The following is a 9,327-nucleotide window of genomic DNA, read 5'->3' as shown; positions in this document are numbered from 1 at the left end:
TTGGTAAAAGGTTTCTTTGATTTACAATGAACAACTTACCACTCCACCCTCTCATGGCATGCTTCCTACTTCCTATTTATAGGGAAGCATGCATGAGAAGTAAGTTACATCAAGTGCCCAATGGGCTTTACAACATTATTTCTCTTGGGCCTATTACATATTAAATAACCAAAACGGCGCATTACATAAAAACCAATACAAAAGACTAATATAAACAAAATGGGACCTAACAGAAGGGAAAGAAGGTTCACTTAGAAGGCTACACCGATAGTGACTAGGCGAGTTCAACTGATGATCGAAAGAGTATATCAGAAAATGTCTTTATAGTTGGGGCTAAGCAGTCTATTGTGGCTCTCTCATAGACCGAAGCCGAGTATGTGGCAGCTACGGGAGCTGCATGGCAGGTGATGTGGGTAAGGCAACTTGTGAAAGAGTTGGGGTATGAACAAAAGGAAGCAACTATTGTATTTTGTGATAACATATCTACTATGTTCCTATCTAAAAATGCAGCACTGCACAATAGAAGTAAACATATAGATTGTAAGATCCCGAATCCCGAGAATCCTACAGTTGGTATTCACCAATAAAACTTATAAAAATACTTAAACTTGAAAACATTTCTTTTCATTAAATCAAACATCTCAGAGTATAATTTAGCGGAAAACCATAATTGATAAAACAAGTTCCCGAAACCCGGGAATTATGCCCAAAATCAATTTAAATGTATTTAAATAAATATTAAAAAGAAAATGTTTATTATTATTGAAACATCCGACCAGGCATGCCCTCCACCGTCTAAGTAGCTTCGTGCACGTCCAAGCGGTAATGCATCCACCTCCTAACCTAAAACTCACACTAACATGCACACAAAGTCAGCTTGAGCTAAGTGAGTTCAAGTTTTAGTAAATAACATCAATAATTAATAATCATAATAGTCCTTCCAAAGGTTTTAAGCCATAAAAGGGATACATCAGTTAGGCCATCATCTTCAATACATAATCATCCTTATATCTATATATATACATACATATATATAAACATCCTTATAAGTGCATCCCTATATATATATATGTATATATATATAACATCCAAATAATAACATCAGGGTCGAGCAAACATACAACCTAAACACGTAACATCTCATCAATGTATGCAAACACGAAGCAGGCATACGTAACATTCGTAGTCAATAAAAACTACTAACATCGCCAAATATTGGCCATACAATAATACATATATACATACATACATACTATAACATCCCAAGGCCTACCATATACAAGCAAGCCTATATAAAATAGTTTAAACGTTTCATCAAGCAAAATCGCTTAGGTGTGCATGCTAGCCCAAAACTTAAAAAGAGTTAAAAGGGGGCATCATGAACTCACCTGACACAAGACACGTGTTCACCACGAGCTAGAGAATCCCTAAGTAATCCCAAAACTCAAACACCTGTCGGTTTACATTCAAACATTACTAACGACATCGAAATGACTCGTTTATCCTACGAGACGTTCTAACATGGCTCGAGTTACCTAAAGTCTCGACCTCATCAAAATCAATCACAACACCCCCAAGGCCTTAAATTCACCTAAACGACCCTTAGATACTCTCGGGAATAAAGAATTCCCAATTTACCCCGGAAGCACTAGGTGACACTAACACGCGCATCTAAGAGTCGTTTAGGCCATTAACATCCAACTTAGCCCCGTGTGGACCCAATATGACAAATCACAGCCAACAAGTCCACATGACGCTACACGGGTCAAATGGATCGGTAACTCGCAAGTACAACGCACCAACTATTCAATAAACGCAATTGCGCGTTGTACAAATCCGTTTGAGCAACCGACAACCAATTCAGCCACATAACTTATAAAAATGACTTTTCAACAGCCTGTACATCAAACCAAGTTCCCCCGAGCTGAATTGGTCGTTAATCACTTCAACCCTCGCGTTAAACGCATCAAACTACAATTCTAGTCAACCGAACACTAAAAATCAAACGACAACTAGTTGACCAATCTAACGAACACCAATGAACATGATTTTTAATTATGTTATACTAGATATACCTAGGAGGATTTTGATGCAAAAACCTCAATCAAAACAGTCCCGGAAATGCTCAATTGGACAGCCACTTGTTTAGCCTAAAACAAGCCATTAATCGATCAATACGCGTGCTATAACGACCAATTAAGGTGTACAAGACTTGGGGAATCGTAAAACTAACCTTGAATTGAAGTTTTATGGCTTAACCTTAGCTGCAAAGAAGAAAATCACAAGGGGGTGGGGGGGCTGGAAGCTGCCGATCGGCCAAAGAGGTGAGGGGGGGGGGGGGGAGTTAGGGTTTTGTGTTTTGTATTATAATATAAAATATTTTCATCCTAGCCCCTCCAAATTGAATGATAAGGCAACTTGAAATAAAGTTAAGGATTTAACGTACCGGGATGACGTAAAGGCTTCCGAGAAACGTCGGTTAAATCCCGAGAATTATACATACTTTACAAGCTTTAAATCTTTGAACTGAAATTAACGGGTGTTACAAGTCCACCCTCCTTACAATGGGATTCGTCCCCGAATCCCGATGCGACAGGAACAACTGCGGATAGAGTTTCATCATCTCGTCTTCGGACTCCCAAGTAGCCTTGGAGCCCCTACGGTGCCTCCACTGCACCTTCACCTGCCTAACCACCTTATTCCTCAAACTCCTTTCCTGACGATCAATTATAGCAACCGGTTCTTCAACGTAGTTCAATTTACTATCAAGTTCAATATCATCAAGAGGCACATGGGCCTCCTCATCTGCTAAACATTTCCTCAAATGGGACACGTGGAAAGTAGGATGAATCCCCGCGAGCTCTTCGGGCAATTCCAGCCTATACGCTACCTCCCCAACATGAGACAATATACGGAACGGACCAATGAACCTCGGACTAAGCTTCCCCCTCTTACGAAAATGGATAATAGCCTTCCAAGGAGAAACTTTCAACATAACCCGATCTCCAGCCTCAAACACAATAGGCCTTCGCCTTTTATCCGCATAAGACTTCTGACGATCTTGAGCGGCCTTCATAAAAGCCTTAATCTTATCGAGCTTCTTAGTTGTAGCCTCAACCACCTCCAAACTACCCAACTGTTTCTGACCAATAGAACCCCAACAGACTGGAGTCCTACACCTCCTACCATACAACATCTCAAACGGTGGCATCCCAATCGTGGCGTGATAACTGTTATTATACGAGAACTCTACCAACGGTAAGTGACGATCCCAACTACCACCAAAATCGATAACACAACCCCGCAACATATCCTCAAGAGTCGGAATGGTCCTCTCGGATTGACCATCCGTCTGCGGGTGATAAACGGTACTGATGAAGAGTTTGGTACCCATATCCTTGTGAAACTTCTTCCAAAACATGGAGGTAAAACGTATGTCTCTATCTAAAACAATAGATACCGGTACCCCGTGCCTTGAAACGATCTCGCAAATAAATAAATCGGCCAACTGCTCGGAAATAAAAGTCTCTCGAATCGGCAAGAAATAAGCACTCTTGGTCAGTCTATCAACATTACCCAAATGGTGTCATAACTACCCTTAGGAGTACGCTGCAATTTAGTCACAAAATCCATCGTAAGATGTTCCCAGTTCCACTAAGGTATTTCCAATGGTTGAAGCTTCACGAACGGCTTCTGGTGCTCGGCCTTAACTTGCAGACACGTCAAACACTTACTCACGTACTAAGCCACCTCAAACTTCATCGCAGGCCACCAATAATTCTTCTTCAGGTCTTGGTACATCTTGGTCGTGCCTGGGTGAATGGAATAGCGTGACTTTTGTGCCTCATCCAAAATTTTACCTCTAAATCCCTGATACCTCGGTAACCATAAACGCCCATCCTTATACTTCACCCCATCACCGACGTCTTCCAACAACTTTTCTTGACCCCAAATACGCTCTGACATAATCCATTCCACCTACAAAGCTTCGTTCTGAACGTTGGCTTTCTGTTTCAAAATATCGGGTTTAAGAATAAGCTGATAAGACTTTACACAATTGGGTTTTGGTCTCTCCTTCCGGCTCAACGCGTCGGCTACCACGTTAGCCTTACCGGGATGGTACATAATCTCCTATTCATAATCCTTAATCAACTCCAACCAACGACGCTGTCGCATATTCAGTTCCTTTTGTTCGAAGAAATACTTTAAGCTCTTATGATCGGTATAGATAACGCAAGGAACACCGTACAAATAATGCCTCCACAACTTAAGCGCAAACAGAACCACCGCCAGCTCCAAATCGTGAGTAGGATAATTCACCTCATGAGGCTTCAACTGCATTGAGGCATAAGCGATGAATCGGCCTCGCTGCATTAGAACATACCCAAGCCCCTGGTAAGAGGCATCAGAATAAACCACTAAATCAGCGGTGCCATCGGTTAAAACTAGAATTGGGGCATGCGTCAACCTGTTCTTCAACTCGAGGAAAGCCTCCTCTTGCACAGTACCCCAAACAAACTTAACGCCCTTCTTAGTCAACTTAGTCAATGAAGAAGCAATTTTCAAAAAGTCGGGAATAAAGCGGCGGTAATACCGCACCAAGCCCAGAAAACTATAAATTTCTGACGGAGACTTAGGAGATTCCAATTCATTTACTGCTTCCACCTTTGCAGAGTCAATCAAAATACCACTCGGGTTAATAACATGACCCAAGAACTGAACCTCGCATAACCAAAAGGAACACTTAGAAAATTTCGCATACAATTTGTTCTTTCGCAGAGCTTCCAAAACATCCATGAGATGAATGGTGTGATCGGATTCGCTTTTGGAATACACAAGAATGTCGTCTGATGTGTTGTAAAATCCATATTTTCCGCGCCTTTTATCTACATATTATATGTTTTAACTTTTTTTATATAGGTTTTACATATTTTTATTTATTTTGTAGGCAAAGGGTGGAAAGGAAGAAAAACCGAGCTTCTCGAGCAGTTTACGGGTCTTTTACGCATATGATTTCAAGACAAAGCTCAAAGCCCGGCCCGATTACATGTTAGACAAGCCCATGCCTACCTTTTATATTATAACATAAAAAAATAAAAACCCTAAGCCTACAAGGGGGTTCCGATCTGAACTGTTGCAGCAAGGAAGAAAAGAAAAGGCTAGGGTTCTTGAGTTGGTGACGGCTAAGGAAGAAGAAGAAGGTTAGAAGCAAGTGTCGGCCACATTTCAAATCAGTTCTGATAGCCAAGTGCAGCCCCGGAACCTCTTATATCCTTTCATTCATTACATTGTTCATCAACTATAATTTTCTTGTTCAATTGCTTAGTAGTTGTGCAATTACTTTGAAGATTGAATTGTTTAAGATATTTGTTGATCATTGAATGCTTGAATTGATGTTTGAGATGAGTTATATGATTTTTTTATTAAGTGTTCATGGCTGTCCAAATATAATTAGAGGCTAAACTTGTTAGTTCTACTTAGGAATGATGTTAATTGTTAATGTTTGATGAGCTTGTTGGATTGTTTGATTGATGGACTTGAATTGTTATTGTAAAGTTTGATTTAGACATGAAATAGGTTATGTTAAAGGGCTGGAAATTTTGGTAATTCATTGCATAAACATCTTGTGTCGGTTGATTGGTTTTGTATCGATTGATCGGTGCATTGTTTGATTCTAGACTTTGTGTTTAGTGTTTGTGTGCGGTAGGTACCACCGTAGGGTTTTGTTGCATGATTATTTGGTTAAAGTACAGCGGTTAGGCACCTTCTTACAGACCGATAGGTGATAAGAAGTTAGGGCTGTCTCATTGCCTTTGCATGCTAGAATAAGGATTGCACGAGAGCGAGTTTGTTTCTTGTCAGGTTTAGGTGTTTTGAGCGACTAGTTGATCTATTTTGGTTTAAGTTGAATTGTTCCTCTATCCTTGTTTGTGTAGTATTCATTGCCATTAGGGTCGAGTGTTGTTGAGACCAAGAGCAGAGTCAACATTAGAACACGTTAACAATTGTTTCCCGGTTTGGTCGTTTTAGGCGATTTTGAGTAGTTTAGGTTTATTGAGTGAGACCGAGAGGTGATCCAGTGAGCCCGAGCGATCTTTAGTCGTGTCATCTTTAGGAACCGGTGTCTAGATATCATTCAATCCATTAGCTTGTTAGGCCTACAGTTTGATTCAAACCTAGGTAGACGTTTTTCTCCATCCGAAGTTAACACAGTTAGTTCACTGTTAAGTTTTCTATTTTAGGTAACTTTTGTCAGTCAGTCTAGTTAGTCCAGTTAAGTAATTAAAAATCAAAAATCAATTAAATATTATTCTTAAGTAGGTTTTGTCTAGGGTTAGTGATCATTAGCGTTCTTACGTGTCCACGTGTTCGATACTCGGACTTCCTAGGTCTATACTACTTGCAATCGGTACACTTGCCGGTTGTGTGTGGTATTAGGATTTTCGTTTTAATATTAAAACTTAGTTGTGAGGGTCATTCTTTTAAGGATATCCAACGCACATCAAGTTTTTGGCACCGTTGCCGGGGACACGGTTTTAGGCGTTTTGAGAGCGACTTGAGTTAGTACTTACCTTGTGTGCTACTTGTAATTATTTTTGTTTTGTTTTGCTTATTTTTTAAAATAGTTTAGTTAAATTTATTTCTATTTATAGTTTTTTGCGACAGACTCGATCCCAAGGACCACCCGACACAGAAGCATTTCCCGAGCTAGAGAGAGAGTTTCGTGAGAGACGTCGCGCCGTTTCACCATCTTCCACTTCTTCATCCGTTGACTCTGACGATAAGGATTGGATCATGGGCGACAATCCACCACCGAGGAGGACAGTTGCAGACCCGGACCGACTGGCCAAATGCTGGCGCGAGATCCAGCATCGCACCACCCGCCATTGGAGTTAACGCGAACTGGCAGATTCCGTCGAATATTCTGAACAACATTTCTCATTCTGCTCAGTTCCACGGGTTACTTCACGTAAACCCGCATCATCATCTCATTCGCATCGCGCGTATCTACCACACTTTCCATTTTGCTGGCGTATCCGAAGACGCCGTGAACCTCTGCGTATCCGAAGGCTCCATAGCTACTTGGGCTGCCATGCAGACCCTATTTCTTGAGAAATACGATCCTCCGGTTAAGGTCGCTCGTTTGTGGAGGACACCGAGAGTTTCTACGAGGCATGGGAGCGTTTCAAAAATCTGTTAGCGTTGTGCCCGAACCACGGCTTGCAAGATTGGGCGGTTGTCGAGAAGTTCTACAATGGAGTGACATACGTGACGAAGAAAATGCTTGACACAGTGGCGGGAGGAAATTTGATGACGACGAAGGACCCGGATGAGTCCATCGCTTTGTTTAACGGGTTAGCTATGAGTGGATACCAGCGACCACCCGCAAAGGGTGGAAAGACCGTCGATTCTATTTCACGCGGCATGCATTCGGTGCACACGACCACCACACTCACAGCACAGGTAGAGGCGTTAGCGTAGATTGTGAAGGACTTGCAGATGAAGAGCAGGTTGTGCGAGATATGCAGAGGAGGGCATGATACCGTTCAGTGCCCAGTCAGTTCGCAGGAGGAGGCCGTAGAATTTATAGGAAATCCAAACCGAAATCCTAATTCTTTCAATTCTTATAATTTTTGATGAAGAGGCAAGCAGAATTCCAACTGGAGGGGCGGTAATCAGTCCGGTTTTCAGCAGCGTCAGAGCCTTTTCAAGGATGCCGGTGAGGGAGCGAGCAGTGGGGAGAAGAAGCCCACTTTGGAGGACATGATGGCGCAGCAGACGCAGATGTTGTCACAGCTCATGACACGAGAGGATTCCCGACATAAGGAGACCCAGGAGAAGTTTCGGGAGCACGAGCAGTTCATTAGGAATCAGGGAGCGCCGATCCAGAGTCTCGAGTGGCAGATGGGGGAGATAGCCAGTCGATTGAACGAGAGGCCGCAGGGTATGCTACCGAGGTCTAGAGGGAGAGTAGTCGAGGAGCCTGCAGTAGTTGTAGAGGAGCAGGTAGATGAGGAGATTCAGGAGAGGTCGAGGAGCCTGTGATTCAGAAGAGGTCTAGAGGGAGAGTAGTCGAGGAGCCTGCAGTAGTTGTAGAGGAGCAGGTGGATGAGGAGATTCAGATGGAGTCTGCGCGGCCCAGGTGCATCAGAGGAGCAGCCCAAGGAGTTCAGCACAGGCCGAGAGACAGCAGTTACCGAGCGAGCCACCGAGAGTCTACAAACCTAGAGTGCCATACCCCGGGAGACTCCGCAGAGACAGAGATGAGGAGCATAATTCTAAATTTCTTGATCTTCTGAAGCAGCTTCACCTTAATATTCCATTCCTTGAGGCACTGAATCAGATGCCTAAACACGTGAAGTTCCTTAAGGATATTCTTTCGAATAAGGAGAAGTTGGCTGAGGTAGCTTCCATCCCCTTAAATGCTAGTTGTTCTGCTGTCTTGCAGAGGAAGTTACTAGAGAAGATGGCCGATCCAGGGAGTTTCACGATTCTCTGCATCTTGAGTGACGATACGGTTATTCATGCGCTGGCTGATCTTTGTGCCAGCATTAATCTCATGCCGTATTCCGTGTATCGCAAGCTGGGCTTAGGCTAACCAAGGCCTACCAAGATGAGTATCCAGCTTGCTGATTGTTCTATGAAATACCCTCGAGGGGTGGTCGAGAACATGCTTGTTCATGTCGACAAGTTCATCTTCCCGGTGGACTTTGTCATTTTGGACATGAACGATGATGATAGTGTACCACTTATCTTAGGCCGACCATTCCTTACCACTGCACAGGCGTTGATCGACGTCTGCGAGGGTAAGCTGATATTGAGAGTTAGGGATGAGAATGTCACCTTCGATGTTCGATAGTCACTTAAACACCCCAAGTCCGCTGATAACTCCCTGTACTTTATCGATACCATCATGGAGCATGTTGGGGTGTTTTTCAGCGAGATCTGTGGAGGATCTGCCTCCAACACTCAGATTCTCGATAGGGACATTCTAGAGATTGAGATGGTTGCCATGACCGATCAGTCAACAGAGGATGACACCGAGTTACATACCCCTGAGTCTGAAGTGTCTACTGGGATCGTACGAGATGATTCGAAGGACCGACCTTCCGTCGAGAGCCCCCTCCTTCCTTAGAGCTTAAGGATTTGCCTGCCCATCTGGAGTACGCGTTTTTGGATAAGGAGAGGAAGTTTCCCGTTATTATTGCATCTGCTTTGATGGAGGTCGAGAGAGAGAGATTGTTGAGGGTGCTTCGAGAGCACAAGGAGGTAATTGCATGGAAGTTTATCGACATTAAGGGTATCAACCCTTCGTTTTGCACACAT

The sequence above is a fragment of the Bidens hawaiensis genome, unplaced genomic scaffold (assembly GCF_021521415.1).
Source record: "Bidens hawaiensis isolate Kalapana, Puna unplaced genomic scaffold, B.hawaiensis_p1.1 tig00038028_1, whole genome shotgun sequence".
Taxonomy (NCBI): domain Eukaryota; kingdom Viridiplantae; phylum Streptophyta; class Magnoliopsida; order Asterales; family Asteraceae; genus Bidens; species Bidens hawaiensis.
Note: the sequence above shows the minus strand (reverse complement) of the source record.